At 39.8% G+C, this 19925-nt stretch overlaps 1 long non-coding RNA gene across 1 annotated transcript in view; it reads left to right on the top strand.

The window, feature by feature from the left end:
• LOC115937609 (uncharacterized) overlaps positions 1-19925 on the top strand; it is a 438489-nt gene that overhangs the window by 113396 nt on the left and 305168 nt on the right. The window lies entirely within an intron of this gene.

Here is a 19925-nt window from a genome sequence, read left to right as displayed (position 1 = left end):
AACCATCCTGGTGGGTATAAAGTGGTATCTCATTGTGGTTTTGATTTGCATTTCCCTGATGGCCAGTGATACTGTGCATCTTTTCATGTCCTTATTGGCCATTCATATATCTTCTCTGGAGAAATGTCTATTCAGATCCTTTGCCCAGTTAAAAATTGGGTTATATGTCTTTGTATTATTGAGTCGTAAGTGTTCTTATACATCCTAGATACAAGTTTTTTATAGGATATATAATTTGTAAATATTTTCTCCTTCTGGATTAATTTTAGTTAACAGGTTTAGCCACTGTTAAAAGCCTTCTGAAAAGAATGAAAAAAAATTGCTGGGATACTATCTACATTTACAATCACTATGTGGTTCTACCCAGGGGCTTTTTATATGTGGCTTTAGGTTTAGGGAGAATGAAAAAAATTCCCTTGCTGTGTGAAAAGTCAGCCACAAATTTCCTTTCTCTTTTCCATTTGGTGGTAATACAAGAGGGAGAGGAAATTTGTACCATATATAAGCTCCTAGTATTCTACATTATTAGCCTTAGTGTTTTCTTTCATATTTAAAGTGTAGGATCTGATTTAAAGTCACTCTGATGGAATAGCTAGACTTTGTGCTCTAGAATTGAAAGGCATTTGAAAGAATTTCAGTGTAGAATGTAAGATCTGACCTTTCCAAAGTTCACCTTTAATTTACTTCTTTTTAAAAGTCTTGTTTACTCTGGTTTTTCAACATATTCTTTTAGAGAAAATTTATTTGTTTCCAGTCATTTAAAATTGAGTTCTCAAAACAAACAACCTCTTTATTTGTTGCTTTTTAAACAGCATCACAACATAAGTTTTCGCAGTGCAACCACAATAGCTCTGCACCTCTAAGTCTATGGGCCATAGCAATTTTAATTCCTTATTTCAGTTGCCATGGAGATTTATATATCAAAGATGTTGCCTGGTGCATATAGTTATTCAGCTGCTTTTTAGGATAACTTTATGAGTACTAAGAACCATTGAATGTGGGAACTCAACCTCAGAGATGGTTTCTTACAACTCCTCTTATGGGTTATAGTAATACCAGAGTAAGCACATGTAAATATGTCGTCTTTTCTTCTATTCTGTATTTTCCAAATATTCTAGAATTAACATATTTTATAATTCAATAAACAATTATTTTAAAATTTGATCTTTTATTATTATACAAGTATTATTTGCTATTGTAGAAAATGTAGAATTACATATAAACAAAAAAGAGCAAAACAAATATCACTCCTCTTTCTACTCCACAGAGATGACCACTATTAACATTTTGGTGTGGTTCCTTCCAGAAAAATTTAGATGATAAGGCGATACTGGTTTGTTATGTACTTTTTCTGGTAATAGTATAATGTGAACATCTTTGTATATAATAAACACATTACATGTTTAGAGAAAATAACCTTGAAATCCATGTCCATGTTTGACAATTAAATAAACCTATAAAGTAGTCAGGGAGAGTATTATTTCTTCACTTTCTGCATCAAGAGTAGAGGTGAAGAGAATTTAATTAACTTGTTCAAGTGCTCAAACCAAAAAATCACAGAAATGGGACTAACATTTGAGTTTTGACTCAAAATCCAATGTTCTTTTCACTTCTATGCCGATAATAGGCTGGTGACACTATAGACTGAATTGTCAAGGCAGGAAATTAGAGCAAATCTTAATTAAGGACATTCTTGAGTCTGAGTAAACAAAAAAATACTGGATTGAATTATGTTGAAAGGAATTATATGACTTTTTGTGCCTCATTAGCAGCTAATTAATTGCTATCATGTAAATACTTTAATTATGCAAACATCTTATGAATAAAGGAGAAAATAACTTATAAACAAAGGAAAGAACAGATGTGACTCCACACATTAGATAATAAGATGATTATCTGAAAAGTACTCAACTAGTTGGAGAGGTGAGCTGAAATCTATCAAAATGTATGTAACATAGATGAAGGCCAAGTTCTCCACTTGGGACCTCCAAATCCACTGCGTTATCTGTAGAAACCTTCCGTCATGAGGCACGTCGACTTCCTTCCATGTAAGCTCAGTTATGGTGGCACTTGGGCAGATACGTGGTGGGCTGATAGCTGCTGTAGCCGTGCAGGAACTGGTAACAAAGATCCATTCTTCATTGTTCCAGCATGCTCCTCTTTGCTGTATGTACCAAGAGGGAGGTTGGCTAAACTCTGTTCTGGTGTCTCTGTCCTCCTTTGCACTCAGAAAGGCACTCAGATTAATGTTCTGTTTAAGACATAGCTCAATGGGAAGTATGACAAAAGACACAACAGTGTGGTGCAGCCATTGAAAAAATCTAGTGGGAAGCTTTCTTTAGCAGGAGACTATCATCTAAACCAGAGGTCAACAAATTATGACCTATTGGTCAAATACAGACTGCCATCTGTTTTTGAAAAATAAAAAGATTTTATTGGTGCATAGCCATGTCCTTTCTGTGACATACTGACTATAGGTGCTTTTGTGCTACAACGGCAGAGTTGAGTAATTGCATGGAGGCTGGATGGCTGGTAAAGCTGAAAGTATTTACTGTCTGGTCCTTCACAGAAAATGTTTGCCCATCCATGATCTAGAACAACGATGTGGGCTAGGGAGAAAAGTATAGCTCCAATCTCAACCCCAGGCATTGCAATTTAAAGAGATAAAGGTCAGTAGAAGCATACTGTAGGAGGAAACTCATCACCATGGTGCAGGAACTCAAAATTAAGTCTCATATGGGAGGATACAGAGATTGAGATATTTTAAACCTGGAAAAGAGAAGCTTTGAAGATGGTAGGGAGATGGAGGGGAATGGAAACTCCTTGTCTGAATTAAAATACTGAAATCAGGCTGAGTGGAAGGACTTTGTAGCCCCAACTAGGACCATGGGTGACAGTTACAGGGAGACCATTTGGTGGACTTTCTAACAATGAGGAATTAAAAAACATAGCAGGCTGGCCTGGAAGGTAGGGTTTTCTTGTCAGAACTTGAAGTTCTCCTGGCTGGACTGAATAATTACATATTGGGGATATTAGAGAGGAGATTCAGGAATAAGTATAGTTATCATTTTGGGGGTGCCTACTGTCTACCATCACCTCTTTATACACATCACTTCTAATCCCTGTAAATACTCTTCTATTATTATGAACTCACTTTGTGGATGAGGAAACAATTCAGAGAGAGTAAAACATTTGCCTAAGTTCACAATAGTAGTAAATGTCAGATCTATAGACAAATATGTTGTCGGATAAGAGTTCTTTATAAAAATTTTTTTGGAGGTATTTTCTTTCTTTTTTTTTTTTTAAAGATTTTATTTATTTTTTTGACAGAGAGAGACACAGTGAGAGAGGGAACACAAGCAGGGGGAGTGGGAGAGAGAGAAGCAGGCTTCCCGCTGAGCAGGGAGCCCGATGCGGGACTCGATCCCAGGACCCTGGGATCATGACCTGAGCCGAAGGCAGACGCTTAACCGACTGAGCCACTCAGGCGCCCTGGAGGTATTTTCAAAAACAGAAAAGGGCAGAGACATCTGGGTAGTGCAGTCGGTTAAACGTCTGACTTTTGGTTTCAGCTCAGGTTATGATCTCGGTGTCTCTTTAAAATCAATCAATCAATCAATCAATCTTTTAAAAAAACCAAAAGGGCAAAGAATAACATAACTAACCTAGATATTTCTACCACCTAGAATTTACAGTTATTAACAGTTGTCAATTTTGCATTGTGAAAATATCTACAATAACTTATTTTTAAGTTGGTTATAGTAATTATATAGTCCTAATTACATAATTTTAAATATCCTTCAAAAATGATATAATTAACATACACCCTGAAACGTCATACTTTTAATAATATTTATAGATAGTATTTTCTTTTAAAACCACCAAAATCTCCTTGTGCCTGTTGTCGCTAATATTCTTCAGTTCTCTGTGGTACTATCTGATCACAAACTGGTTTGGGGGGCCTAAATTATATACATATTGTTTCTTTTCATTGACAAGTTAGTTATCCAATCCATTGCTTCCCTTTGCATTTTCCTGACACCCCTTTGCTTGGGCCTGCTCTAACAAACTCTGTAAAAGAACAAGGTCTTGCATTATTAAACAATTAAACATACATTTTATTTAGGGTGCATAGAAAATTGGAAAGGACTGATTGAACATTTTTGCATCATAATCTTGTTTCATGTTTTTTTTTTCTTTCTTTCCTCACTTTACATTTTTTATCTTGAAATAGTTGTATAAGCAGTACTTGACTGGTAGTCAACATAGCTGACTCAAGTTGTTAATGTCTTCTGAACCTATTTCCTTTCACACTCTGTGTAATTCTGCCAAACTGCTGTGTTCTTCAGGCACAAAATGATTCTGGTTAACAGTTCTACCTTAATGATATGGAAAGTGAGAGCATGCTGCTTTTCTAAGATGAACAGAGCAATCCCAGTAGAGAACTCAAAGTTATGGGTCATTTTCTTAATGAAAATGTTAATCAGTTTAAACTGGTTATTTCAGTGATGTTTGCTCTTCTTGTTCATGGGGGAGTTGTACCTCCTGCTAAGTAATGGCCCCCAGTGTGCTCATGGGGGTCATATGGGGTAGGGGCTCTCACATGCATTCCTACACAAATGGCAGCCTCAGCTTTTCCTTTTTCAGTCTACTCTGATGTCCTCCTTCTGGGATTCTTCTGGGTTCCCCAAGCATCCCATTGTGCCAGCCGTTCTGTGGTTTCCTTTGGTTATGACCCGGAGCACCACTGCAGATGAAAGGAGAGGTGCCGGAGCTTAATCTGGTTTGTGGCACAGTTGGGGGGACACTGACTCTTCTTTGTGTCCTCTTTATTGGAGTGACACCAATGCTACTAGGGCCCAGCACCCCTCAGAGATTTTGGTAAAGCTGGCTGTGTTAGTTTGCTGGGGCTGATGTGACAAGTACCACACACTGGGTAGCTTAAACAACAGAAACTTAATGTCTCACATTTCTGGAGGCTGGAAATCTGAAATCAAGGTATTGGCAGGATTGGTCTGGTCTGGTCTGAGGGCTGTGAGGGACAATCTGTTCTATGCCTTTCTCCTAACTTCTGGTAGTTCGCTGGTAATGTTTGGTGTTTCTTGGCATATAGAAGCATCCATCACCCTGATCCTTAACTTCATGTTCACATTGTCTGTGTCCAAATCCCTCCTTTTCATAAGGACACCCGTCATATTGGATTAAGGCTCACCGTATTCCAGGATGACCTCAACTTAACTAGTTACATCTGCAGTGACCTTATTTCCAAATAAGATCATCTTCTGAGACACTGGTGGTTAGGACTTGAACATATGAATTTTAGGAGGACCCAATTCAATCTATAACACTGCTCCTTTAGGGTTTTTTTGAGTTTTGTCTTTGTAAGAATTAAAAGAGACACTTTGGTTCTAGGATTGTGACCAAAGGGGGATAAATAGGCCAACACAAATGAGTCACTTTGTAAATGGAAAAGCCCATTTCAGATGGTAGCTATTATTAAGGAATAATGCTTTTATGTTTGCATGGAGGATCCCATCAAGAAGTTCTGTGTGGAGAACACCAAAGAAAACTCTCCAAACCTCTCTTTCTCTATTTGTAGAAATATGGGGGTGGTTGCTTTATTTTTCCCCGTAGGAAGTTGTTGGTGCAATAAGGAAGCTGGTGTTGAACAAAGCAAGAGACACTTCTAGCACTCATCTCCTTTCCAGTCAGAGATTGCTTACTATCTTTCCCCAAAGAAAATGAGCTACAACAGCCCTTAATTCTAAATTTTTTTTTAAAGATTTTATTTATTTATTTGAGAGAGAGAATGAGATAGAGCATGAGAGGGGGCAGGGTCAGAGGGAGAAACAGACTCCCTGCTGAGCAGGGAGCCCGATCCGGGACTGGATCCCGGAACTCCAGGATCATGACCTGAGCCGAAGGCAGTCGCCCAACCAACTGAGCCACCCAGGCGCCCCAACAGCCCTTAATTCAACGTTTCTGTTGCTGGCATAGAGTAAGAGCACAATAAATGTTTTTGGCATACCTGAATGAAGGTGAGGAATGTACCATATATATGGTACGAGAGACTGTGGAGAGAGAAAAGGGGATTGCTTCTCTGCCCCTTCTGACTTCCCAGGGTGATGATGATAAAATCAGATTATTCACTAAAAGCACTTTGAAAGCTGCTACACCTTTGGCCAGTTCTGTTAATGTCTATTCCTTAGTCCTGAGGCTTGTCACGAAAGAAGGTTCAGGGACTGATAGATGTGGGAGCAGAGGAGACAAACCTAGTTTCCCTGCCTCTATTCTGAGGCAAAGATAGTCAGAACTCTCCACTTCCTGTCTTTCTGGTATCTTCCCCTGGCACAGGCCTTCAAATTCAGTCTATCCCTTTTAAGAGGAGAATTGACTTCTCATATATTTTTCTAATCTAACAAAATCAACCATAAATGAATAAAACCATAAGCCAAGGAAAATAAATCTTTAGTTAGTTGAAAAAAATTAACCCATTTGCTTAAATGCCAATTAAATAAGAAATGATATTCATGCAATCATATGTTCCATAAAGGTTTCCATGAAAGCTCCTGATTAATTTCAAGGAAAAATAGAAATATGGTCTGTTTCAAATTATTAAATATAACTATCTATTGATATCTGTTGATTACTGTAACTTGTTATGCTGTTGTGTTAAGAATTCATTTATGACACATGCCTCTTTAAAAACAAAATGTTTTCTTGAGTCTGTGTTGATTCCAGATCTCTCATACCTGTTTTCCAAATCACTTGAAAATTGGAGTGGTTGAAAACAGATTAGCTCCAAAGGAAGGAATGTGGAATCAGTGGGCAAACTACTAATTGGATTGTGGTGAAAGAAGCCACAGACACCAGTGGTTAGTGCTTCTTGAGAGTGAATTGGGAATAGAGCTTTGGGTAGAAAAAGAGAAGTTAATGGTGGAAAAAAAGTATTAAAGATTCAAGAGAAAGAACAATATCTTGATGGAAGCCAGGAAGGGTATACTTGGATCTCAAAGGGAAAGGAGAGCTGTAGAATGAAGAAGGGGCTTCTTTTCTTCTGGGTCAGGAAGGAGTGAAGGTGGGCAAGGAGGGAATGGTTACAATTTTACCTTGTAAACGTTTAGAGACCTCATCTTCATTTCATTTTACGGAGGAGGAAACTGAAGTCCAGAGAGGTGAAATGACCTAGGATTGCCTTATACAAGGTAAGTCCCAGGTCTCTTCACAGGTTACAGTTCTCCTTCACTATCCATCCTATCCCCTTTCATTTCTACTTCCTTACAATCTCACTTTTGTTTCCCTAGCGTATCAAACAGTTGTTTACTGGATATGGTTGATGGCTGTGGAAAAGAAAAAGGGTAAGAAAAAAATAATAAAGGCAAATTCAATTTAGAGGAGAAACAATTTAAATGCTTAATTGGTTGAAAAAAAAAACAAGAACAGGTAGCGCTCTAGTTGGCCTGGGATCTTCAAATGAGAGTTTGCATCTTATTTTGTATTCAAAATGAAAAATGGAGGAGATGTAGAAGTCTTTGAGTATAAAGGCACATTGTAGCATGCAAGGTATGGAGATTAAATGAAGAAATCCAATTTGGACTGGAGAGAACATCCACTTTTTAAGAAGTGGGGGCGGGTTTCAGCCACACAGCTGGTATTTACGTAGATTCATACAGATTGGTATCAGTGGCAATAGTCAAGTTTCCATGAAGTCACAAAATGGTAGCCTGGAAGAATATGGCCACACAACCACTTTTCTAACTGTGCCACACCATTATTTGTACCCCATTCTGCCAAAGGTAAAACATCCATGGTACCACATTTCTCACTTTCATTCCAAATCTATCTATACTTCCTGTCAATGCTCTGTAGTCAAATACCATCAGGAACACACATGTATTTGAACAAGTGCTTATTACTCATCCCGGTGAAGAAGAATGTACACTATGGGGAACCATGGCATGTCTCAGTAAGAGGTCATTAGAAAGGACTTACTATTGGACTTGAGTTTGGTTGAGTAACTTGGGGAGGATCCAAGGAAGCAGGAATTCGTTTTGGATTGGGTGCTATCTGAAATCAAGGACAATTCTATGGCTCTCTCAGTAACTCTTACCGATTGGGAAGGAAGCTATAATTGGGAAAGAAGCAGCACTCACTCATATTAGCTGGGATTTTTGGTATTTTGTGGTTTAGACAATGTTTATGCTTTGTCTCTGTTCAGATATGATTACTGAGTGGCTGTGTTTTTGATTTGTTCCACTGTGGTCACAGAGTGGCCCTTGTCTGATGTTGATTTTCTGTGAAATTGTATATGTACAACAGGACAATGTCAAGGCCCAGCTAATCATACTAGGTCAGCTCCTTGCATGTCAGGGGCTGCTTTTCTCTTTCTCAGTATGAATTTATTTAGAGAAAAAAAGAGCAAAGTTTCAGGATGTAATTTCCAAAATTGAGTGTGTGCATGTGTGTAATTGCCACCTCATTACGATGCAACTGAGTGGTGTGTTTTTGCTGTAAGTTTACTAAGAGTAGTAGAGCCCTTGTAGTAACCACACTCACTTTCTCACATAGACTCCCCTCCTTTTTGTTTCAGTTACAGGACTGCTCTGTGACTTTCGGGTTAAAGCAGCTGTAGAACGAGAATAAACATATTAGCACCTAAAGATTGGACTTACCACATTAGCATGTTGCCTAAACCAACTACCCTCCCCAGCTCCAGCCTATACTGCCATCTCAGGATTCTCAGGTCTTTGTGATTTTTAAATAGTTCAGAAGGTTTAAATGTTGAGAAGGTGAATAAATAATTCTAAAGTATAATTTCATGGTTTCATATTGCTGTGGTAGTACCTGAAGCTTCTATTTATAATTTGTAGCACTCTTCAAGCCACTTGCTAATAGTGACTTTAAAATGGTGGACACGAGTAGGTATCGAAAACAAAGTCATTTTTCTTGTTCCCTGCCTCATGAACTGTATTCCACAGTCCTGGAGGCACCCTTAAAAATTTGGGGGAGAAAACATGGATTCGTGGCCTATGCATAGAAGCAATTGCATGTGGGGTTGCCAATGATCACTGCAAACCAAAGGCCTTGTAAAGCTCTCATCAAAGAGCTTGTGTCAAGGAATAAGATTTGGATTTATCCAATTTGGACCTCAGAAAGTGAAAGCTCCTTCAAGTCTGTAAAATATCATGTTTGGTCTCATCCAGCAGAAAAGTGACTCAGAAGGGAGAATATAGTAGATGCCAGGAAGCCTAGGTCTCAGCCCTGGTTCTGCCCCTAAGTAGGGGACTATGTATAAGTTACATGATTTTTCTGGATTTTTGTTTTTTTTTGTCTAAAATGGCCATGCTAATGCTTGCTTTTCCTACCTCAGAGTTACTAGGCCAAGTGAGATCATGTTTGTTAATGAAAAAAAATGCTGTTTTAAATTCCATATGCCTCTAAAGAATTGAAGCCCCTTAAAGAAAATATGGCAATCTGCTAATGGTTCTTTCAGACAGGAGAGCACTTTGATGAGTTTTGGAAATACGAAAGTGAGTCTGGCAATAGTTTGGGAATAGAGAATGGGAGAGCCAAATTGCTCTCGATAAGCTGGGTGTGAACATAAAATTGGACTGTTGAGGGACAGGGAGGGAGAGAAGTGGTATATAGAGAGAAACGGGAAGGAAGGGGAAAAGGCATAATCAGCAAGAGGGCGAGAGGTCCAGAGATATACTGGAGAGTGCCTGATGGAACTTTCAGGAATAGTGATGGGTAATATGTACTGCAGATTTATTTGCAGTGCAGCAATATCATCCTCCACTTATGACTTTCTGTAAAGGCTTTTCAAAACACAAGATCTTTATATATGCACCTTGCTTAAAATGAAGACGGGAAGGAGCTAGTTTGGGGACAATCTAGGAAGAAAACGCCAATACCTAAAAAGTGCAAAAGGGAACAAAAAGTCAGTAGAGGCAGGGGCGCCTGGGTGGCTCAGTCAGTTAAGCAGCTGACTCTTGGTTTCGGCTCAGGTCATGATCTTGGGGTCATGGGATTGACCCTGTTTCAGGCTCTGCACTCAGCACGGAGTCTGCTTGTCCCTCTCCCTCTGCTCCTCCCCCTGCTCTCTCTCTCTCTCATAAATAAATAAAATATTAAAAAAATTCGGTAGAAGCAGAAAACTCAAACTAGAAATGACCATAGAATATAAGTTCCCTCAGGAACACAAAAAGGTCTTGGGCAGGCCTTCCAGAGAGTACAGAACAGAAGGTTGAGCCAATTTTATAGACCTTGAAGGACAGGGTGACTGAAGGTGATATGTGGGTAAGGAATATCAAAGAGTTGGGGGAAAAAAATAAAGCAACAACAGTATAAGTTGTTACCATGATTTGAGTACTTAGAGCAAATATCTAGATAATTCAAACTAAAGTAAATTACAAAATTCAAATCCCTGTGCTTCTAATATGTGGCTGGTTTAGAAAAAAGTTTGATCCTTAACTTTCTGTCTTAATGTTCCCAGTCAAGAAACAATTTTACAGGACTTATACAAGGAAGCATACATGTACCTCCCTCTTTTGGTGTCAAAAAAGACAACTAATTTGAAGTGCTTCTATGATATTCATACTACAAGGACAGATTCAACATTTTTAAACTCAGTTTTCAGTGTTTTCTATTTGCCTAAAAACTGAACTGATATTTTAAACCTGAGGTCACATTTGGAGCTTAGGTTGCGTATTCAAGTTGGAGAATTTTGAGGTTCCCAAGGCTTTTCTTGAGGCTTGATGGGCATGTATTCTGTAGTGCTTGAATGAGGCAGGGAGAAAGAGAGAGAGAGAGAGAGATGAAAAGATAGCAGACTCGGGATCTTTGTTTTGTTTTTCTTCCTTTGAACACTGCCTGAAACAGGTAAAGCTCTATCCATAGTAACCTCTATCCTTGCTACTCAAAGTATGGTCTGAGATCTGGCAGCACCAACATTACCTGGGAGCTTGTTAAAATGCAGAATCTCAGAGACCCACTGAATTGGAATCTGCACTGTAACAAGATCCCTGGGTGAGATTTGCATGCACATTAATGTTTCAGAAGCCCTATCTAGGAAGCTTTACACAAATCTGTTTCTTAGGTGACAGGAGGACCCACCTATGGAAAAGGGCAAGAATGTCACTGCTGCCACTAGACATTTCATTAGGGGTTTGGCTGTGAATTCAATGTGAATTTTGCAGCTTAGGGACAGAGAAGGGACTTGGCCACACCAGGGGCCCTGTAAGAGCTTACAAAAAGGCTTCATTGAGGGGCACCTGGGTGGCTCATCAGTTGGGCATCTGACTTTCAGTTTCAGCTCAGGTCATGATTTCAGGGTCATGGGATCCGGCCCCGCATCGGGCTCCATGCTTGGGCTCCATGCTCAGCGGCAGAGTCTGCTTGAGATTCTCTCCCTCCCTCTCCCTCTGCCCCCTTCTAAAATATAAATAAATAAATCTTAAAAAAAAAATAAAAGGCCTCCTTGGAATGGCCTACTAGGAAACCAGGTATAGCTGATATTCCCATTATTTTGAACAGGATTTTAAAGCCAACAGATTTTGAGAAGTAATCTAGCTGTTATGTTCTGAGGGAAGGGCGGAGAAAAAAAGTAGCATTAGCTTCTGAGGTCAAAAAGGGTGTCTTCTATTTCCTTTGTATCATCTTAAAACTCCTGGTAGAGTGGGACCCTTACAGAATGAGCACTCGATAAATGTCATTAACAGTGATTTGCACCACAGTGGTAATATTTTTAATGCAGCTCATTCCAACAAATGTTCCGCTTCCCATGTTAACTTTTATATACCCAGCAACCAAAAATGTACACTGCTGAGTGTACAGAATATTGGGCTCCAGCTAAGTGTGATTAGATATTGATTTCTGAGCCCTGTAAACATTTAGCGATGCAGAAGCTCTTGAGCATTGGATCATTATGGACTGTGGGGCTGACGTTGGCAGAATTCCAACAGTAACAATTTGTGGAAAAATTCTAGAGTTGCTGCAAGGCCCCGACTATGGATTTGACCCTGGTGTTGGCCCTGATCTGTGCCCTGGTCCACTGATTATCCTTCTCACCCTGTCTTTGCACCTGTCTTTGCAAACGTATGCTTTTGGTCACCAAAGGTACTAGGCAGAGAGAAGAGATGTAAAGTACAAACTCATCATGACTGCTGGGAAAAAGAAAAATAACTCAGATTTACAGGTGATAAGCTTGCAGTGAAGCATAGCACAGTATTACTCTTTTATATTTGTATTGTACATAGTATTGCCTTTCTTTATTTGCTGTGGGAGGTGCTATCAAAGAACTGTGAAAAAACATCTATTTAAAGTTCAAACATATGGTGTTGAGAATAAGAAGGACTAATCTTTTCATAAGTTGTGGAAGATTAAGGTTGACATTCCTGTCTTGAGACATGGGGTCTGTGTCCCCTCTCCTCAAAAAGTCACAGACTCTGTGACTGCTTTGATCAACAGAATATGGCAAAAGTGATATTTGCCAGTTTCTGGACCCAGACTTTGAGAAACTGGCAGTTTCTACTTTGTCTCTTAGAACCCAGTCATCATACTTTGAGACACACAAGTCACATAAAGAGGCTCATGTAGGCATTCCAGTCAAAAGTCCTAGCTCAGCTCTGAGCTAATAGCCAGTATTAAACAGCAATGTGAGTGCTCCATATTGGCTGTCCAGTCCAGTTGCACCTTCAGACGACTCCAGCCACTATCTGACCACAGCTGCATGAGAGAACCAAGGAAAATCCAGACAGCTGAGTCAGGCAACCCATAAAACTATGAGAGAAAAAAAAATGTGTTTTTTAAAAAGATTTATTATTTATGTGAAAGAGAGAGAGTGAGAGAAAGAGAGAGAGCACGAGCCAGAGGGGCAGAGGGAGAGGGAGAGTATATCAAGCAGACTCCACGCTGAGGGTAGAGCCTGATACATGGCTCAATCTCACAACCCTGAGATCATGACCTGAGCCGAAATCAAGAGTCGGATGCTTAACTGACTGTGTCACCCAGGCACCCTGAGAACAATAAATTGTTTTGAGCCATCACATTTTTTTTTTTTTAGTGGCTTGTTATATGGCAATAGATAAGTTACTCTATTTATCTATAGTAGGAGGCTACTCTTAAGCTATGTGAATCCATTTTTATTCTTTCAGACAATCCTAAGCCTCACCCTTATAAGACTCCATGCCGCCCAACTGCAAGCACTTGGCTCACCTAAGTTTGCAACATCGTATCTTCTAAAATGCAAACTTTGAAAGGTGCCTTCTCATTGAGAAAAGCCTGTGCTTGCTTTATTAAATTATCACAGAGACTATCACAACGTTGAAACCTTCAGGTGTTCCTGGTTCTGTTCTCAAATCCATATCCAAAAGCAGCATTCTGCACACTCTGTGAGCTTACATGTTTATGATTCCATGTGGCGAGTTCCTCACCCATTTCCTCCAAGTGTGAGCTGTTCTGGCAGAGAGTCCCCCCGAGCACTACATAGTGTCCATAAAGTTCCTATGCCATTGCCTCTTCATCTGAAAAATGGAAGCTCCCAAGGGACTGTGACTATGTTGATGTCAACATTTTATTTTGATCTCTCCTTCTATCTTATCGTGGGGGAATTGTGTCAATCCATGAGTCATGGCACACTGGGGGCTGGGATTCTTATAAAGTTTTGGTACAAACTTCCAAAGGCACATTCCAGTCTCCATGTCTGCTCTGTTCTAGCTCAGGATTCTCAATCCTAGCTGTACATTAGAATCATCTAGGGAGTGCTCAAAAAAGCAAGACTACTTGTGTCTGGGTCTCACCTTAGAGTCATTAAATCAAAATATCTGGGGTGGGGCACCAGCATTTATTTAAAAAATTCTCCCCAGGTGATTCGTAGATGCAGGGAAGGTTGAGAAGCACATCTAGCCCAATGATTCACTTGGCCTCTTGTTTGTGGTAGAGAGAAGAATACTGTACTTCCCAATAGTGTACCTGTATGTCCAAATCTTACCTATTCTTTAAGGTTTAGCTCAAATACTGTTTTCTTCATGAAGCTACATAGTCCCACAATTGGCATATTTTCTTCTTCTTTTGAATTAGGGGTATTTTATTTTACCTGTGTTTTCTACATTTGTGTATTTTATCATCTCTTTTCTTCCTCTTTATACTCATGATATGTCTCTGACATATATGTATACACAGTGAGAGCTCAATAAATATTTATTAAATGAAGACATGGATGATGTCAGGAAAGCCATCCTCCTTTGTTATTGCTTTCCCTTGGACACCAAGAATGCTTCTGTATGGATGGAGGTGGAAGTGACTATATATGGCCTCCATCTATGCTCCTCTATTAGAATTGCCCCATAGCTATCCTGCACACCCCACACTATGGCAGGGCTGAGCCACTGTTGCTCTTGAATCTTTGTCTCTGGTTGCTTCCTGTCCCCATTTCTCCTCTTCTTACTATTCAGTTAAGTTTTTGCTTTCTCATTTAAATGATTCTTCTTTACAAAGGTCTAAATATCTACTTTCTGCTCTCGTAGGTATGGATGACCATCAGAGGGACAATAGATGCTCCACAGTGTGCTGTGGAATGAAAGTACCAAGACTGATAAGGCTGCCAAGACTTTTGAAAGTACCAAGACTGATAAGGCTGCCTGCTTATCTCCCCACTGGCAAAGGACTAGCTATTTACTGAGCTGAAGTGATAAATATTCCAAGAGCAAGTTTTGAAGTCACCAAGCCCCATAGTACTCTTTACAGAGTCTCCGTGGTATCTATACCGATGAGGCCACTAGATGTAAATCTTAGCTGGATAGAGCCAGTGGATAATTGTTTTGGGTTTTAGGGCCTCTGCTGAAATGTTACTGATTTTCAAGTTTCCCATAATCTTAGAACTGGCTTCAAAGAGATGTGTCAGCGTGTTCCTTTTTCACTTTCTGTGTGTAGCATTTCTTTTGCATCCTGCTGTGTACTCATTCATTATTTCTTTTGCTCTGAAACACAAAAGCCATCTCATTTTTTCTTTAAAATTCAGAATTTTAAGAGGTTACTAGAAAAGTCCTCAAATTTGCCTGTAATCAGAGAGTTCCCCTTTGAAGTTCAGATCTTTCTTAGCTCCAATTTGAGAGGGAGTTATGATTCTGTGATGGACTCATGACATTTCTTACTGGAGATATAAAAGGTCAGGTTTTAATGCCTTCTTGTGATATATGCATCTGGTCCAAGATCAGGCAGCTTTGAATGATGGAATTTAATCGTAATTTAGTGAAGGGGTAAGAGATGAGAAGTTATGGCCTTGCTGCAGTGCCTGAGCTGTCCACCACTTCCTTAGCACCCCTGTGTAAGGATTTGTAGGTTAGAGCCGCTATTTAAAATAGCCTTTCAGGAACACCATGAAGATGCTCTGGGAGTAAAAGCAAAAGCTCATCTTGGCTCATGTTCCAGTGATTACCTGACATCCTGCCTTGGAAAAATAAAGAAAACTGCCAAGGTATAGATCCTTGTCTTCTGAACATTCAGATGGATATTTACCTGTCACCTCCCATTGTGTCCAGCTGCCTCAAAATTCTTACATTGTCACCTCCTTTTGTCCCCCAAAAGAATTTTTAAAAAAATATTTTATTTATTTATTTGACAGAGAGAGACACAGCGAGAGAGGGAACACAAGCAGGGGGAGTGGGAGAGGGAGAAGCAGGCTTCCTGCCGAGCAGGGAGCCCGATGTGGGGCTCGATCCCAGGACCTGAGCCAAAGGCAGATGCTTAAGGACTGAACCACCCAGGCGCCCCCCCAAAAAGAATTTTTGAGTACACAAAGATCCCTACCTACTTCCTTTTTTTTGCATTAAAAAAAATGCTTAAGAGCAAATGAATTGAATCAGAGTTCTACCTTCCCAATCTAAGAAAATCACTTCTTTCTCTTCTGTTTTACATGAATCAAAGAAATGATCCAACTCGCCTGCATTTATTGAGAACAGAAATACTGTGATGCGGTAGAGAAAACCCTGGCACTGGATTGAAGCTCTCAGTCTTTATTAGCCTGAGCCTCTCTGAACTTCAGTTTCCTACCTGTAAATCATCATTAGCCTCAGTTTTCTTATCTAGTAAATTGCCTTCAGGTTTAAATAAAACTGTAGTCTCTTTGGAATGGTTCTATTATCTTATTTTCTGAGGCATGCTAATCTATTGCTCCAGGTACCTGATAATGTCCCCTTGTAGTGAATTCTGTTCTCATATGGTGTTAATTTTTGCTTGTGGGCTCATTCTCAGCTGGGATTATTTTTGGTCTGTGTGAGTTTTCTGTGCTGTGTTTGGTGGGAGTATCTTTACAGAGAAGTTTTATATTTACCATGGCTGGGTGTCCTGAGGTTTTCACTTGTCCAAGATGAATTTTCATAGTAATTGGTCAGTTTGAGATCCCAACACCATGTGCATAGTATTCATTTGGACTCCATATCTGCATGTGGCACAGACAAGGGCTTGGTGGCCCATCACACACTTGATGCTTCTTTGCTTTTTCTCCAGCCCCGTTGGGAAGTCTCCCATTTCCTTTATACAAAGGGGGCAGGGTTTATAGAGGAGTCTATGTTCTAGCATCACATTTCCTAGGGGTCCAAGGCCTCATCTCTTTTTTTTATGGGGATTTTATGACTCTAGTACCTTGCTGTTAGCACTTGCAGCCAAGTGTGCTATCCCTCGGGATTCTGGTACATTCGCTCATGTGCGATGAGTTCCTTTGTGGTTTTTTTTTTGGTAACTAGAGATTTCCCTTTCTGTCTTTGAGTTTGGCTTTTTTTTTTTTTTCTGTTAAATTATTGTAGTTTATCCAGCATCTGTTTTAAAGAGGATATTAGCTCAATTTGCAACATTGCTGGATAATTAAAAATCAAATGTATATTCTTTATGAGTATTTTCCCCTGCTTACCCACTTTATTTTATTTCATAAAGACACCTCTGTTCACTGGCAGAAGCTTTGCTTCTCAGATGCTGATGTGCATAGGAATCCCCTGAGGGACTTGTTAAAATGCAGATTCTGATTTCTGTAGGTCTGGAGTCTAGATGACATTCTGCATTTCTAACAAGCTCCCTGTTGATGCTGATGTCCTGGCCATACTCAGAGTAGTGGGGGTTTGAAAGAGACCAGTAGTAACCACTTCCCAATTGCTAATTTATCACTTGCTGGAATTCATCTGGCGTGATTGCTTGATAAAATCTCCACTCATCTGGCTGCTCTTGCAAGTGAGACTATGTGGCAAAAGCAGTCTGAAAATTGTAAAGAGCTACAAGATATTTCATTTGGAAAAAGAAATTCATAAATTCAAAATGGAATTAAATGTAATTGATCTTTAATGCCCTTGAAAATACCCAGAAGATCCCATCAACTTTTCTAAAAGCTCCCTTCTACCTCTCCATGTTCCTTTTATTAAGCCTTTTTTTTTTTCTCAAATTGGAATTCTGGGCAAATTAGTAAAAGAATTAATTCTCTAATTCAATTTAAGTTTTCTTTGTTTATTTATATTGTTAATATTAATATTGATTTCTTTTTTGTTGTCATTGTATTATTTTGTAGGCTATAGCCTGGAAAGGGACTCTTTATGGTTAATATCAGTCCTAGAGAATGGAGAATTTGAGTTCCAAACAATTGGTGTATTGGATGAATCTTTAGAATATAAGAGATTATTTATGTGATCCAAGTTTCAAGTGAAGTTATAAGATTCTATTGCCCTTAAGTAAGATGGGAAGCATTTTCCAGACTTTCTCTTTGTACCCTGAAATATAAAAAAGCAAATCAAAGGTTGATTGGCATTATGGCTGGTCTGACTTTGGCTTATTTACATCTTAATTTTATGGACTAAAATTGGTCTGACTTTTAGAATTAACCAGGGGCATGCAGTAAGGTGTGAGACATCTCAGCTTCCTTTCTCTGGGCTTATAGAATGCTGAGGGTGACCTCACAACTGTGAGGCTTGGTGGAAGAGTGACACAGTGGGAGGGGACAGCAATGAGAGGCAGGGCCTGGGCCAGGTGCCTGACTCTATGATGGCTCTGCCATCATGTTACTTGCACTACCTCAGCAAGGTACATCACTTCCCGGATCTCTGTTACCTCATCAAGGACATGAAGGGTTGAGCAAGGCCATCTTCTGTTTCTTTCATCTGAAACCCTACTGTACACTTCCCATCATTTATGCCCACGTTCCATCTGCAAACCAGTGAGCCACAGGACAGGAAGATAATAGGTGATATCATAGCTTTGAGGAGTCTGACCAGAGAGGCCTCTAACAGGAAGAGTGAAGACATTTGTGGAAAAAAATGGACCCATGTTTTATTTCACAGAGGAATAAAAAGTTTGAGACTTGCATGACTTAAACTGACTCTTTTAGTTGGCGAGAGGGTGCAATGGTCTCAATGGTGGTCTCCCCAAAGGATATGTCCACAAGGACTCTGTGGATATGACCTTATTTAGAAAAAGTGTCTTTGCAGATGTAATTAAGTTAAAGGTCTTGAGATAAGATCGTATTGGATTAGGATGGGCCCTCAATCCATTGACAAATGTCCTTATAAGAGATGACAAGGAGAGAAGACACAGAGGGGAGAAGGTCACCTGGAAACCTGGGCACAGATGGGAGAGATCGAGCTGTAAGTTAAGGAACATCAAGACTTGCCAGCAGCTATCAGAAGGTAGAAGAAAGGCATGGAATGGATTTTCCCTCCTGAGACTGCAGGAGGCACCAACCCAGCTGACATCTTGATTTTGAACTTCTGGCTTCCAGATCTGTTAAGAGAATAAATTTCTGTTGCTTTAAATTTCTGTCACCTCCTCTGTGGTCATTTGTTACAGCCAGACACAGGAAATTAATACCGAGGACATAGCACCACCAACTTGCTGAATGTTTTAAGTAAGTTTTACATTCATTATTTTATTTCTTGTGATCATTTTATAAAATAGGTGCTATCATTATTGCCATTTTATAGATTAGGAAATTCAGGCTCAGAAAGGTTAAGTAGCTGGCAAGAGGTCATACAACTAATAAGTAGTGAACAACCCCCTCCCCCTTTTCTTAACCTCTAAGGACTGCCTCCCCCCCTCAGTAACACGCTGGTTATGGAACGCTCTGTCTGGTCTTTTCTTCAGTGGCCAGTATGCCCGTCACCTTGGTTCCCATCATAGCTGGCCATGCCACTGTTTGAAGGCTGCAGTGACAGAGCCTCTTGAAAATCCAATGCGGTAGAGCCTATAGCACAAAGTAAATAATTTTACCTAAAGGCAATTTAAATCAGGAAGCCGTACTGTTCCAAGCTGCAGAGATGTAGGAGATGTGAAAAGCATTCTCCTTTTGAGAACACAGTTTGGTGCCTAGGGTATCTTTGAGCAGAAGAACTGCTTCATTCAGTTGGGCATTTTCCCAGGAAGTCAGTACTGAGGGAAGCAAAAGGAAAATGTGAAAATGAAATTCAGTTCTTGAAGGGACAGGGGATTATTTTCTAAAATAAATACTGGGAAAACCCTTAAAACCCTAACTATAGAAAAGACAACCATTAAAATAGTTTCAAAAAACAAACTGTATGTTTCTGCCAGAATACTCCATTCTGGAAGGAAGCAGCCTGGAGAGATGAAAGGGGGCCTGGAGCCCCTTTAAGATGCCCTTCTTGCCTGAGGGGGCCTGGTAGAAGGGGGCAGGTTTCCAGGGGTCTCTTCAGTCTGCGAAAGTTTCCTGAGGACAAGGTTTACTTGAATGGTGGCAGCCCCTTCGCTTTCATGGAAACATCTAGGTGGGTGGGGGTAGGGATGTCAAAACCCAGGCACATTAATTAATTAATTAATTAATTAAGCCATCACCCAGTTACCCCATCCCCCACCCCTCTCCCCTCCAGCTACTCTCAGTTTGTTTCATATGATTAAGAGTCTCTTATGGGGCTCTCTGCTCCTCCCCGTTCGACAGA

Source organism: Leptonychotes weddellii, chromosome 12, assembly GCF_054177405.1.
Source record: "Leptonychotes weddellii isolate Sample4059 chromosome 12, ASM5417740v2, whole genome shotgun sequence".
NCBI lineage: Eukaryota > Metazoa > Chordata > Mammalia > Carnivora > Phocidae > Leptonychotes > Leptonychotes weddellii.
This window is presented reverse-complemented; position numbering and strand designations above follow the sequence as displayed.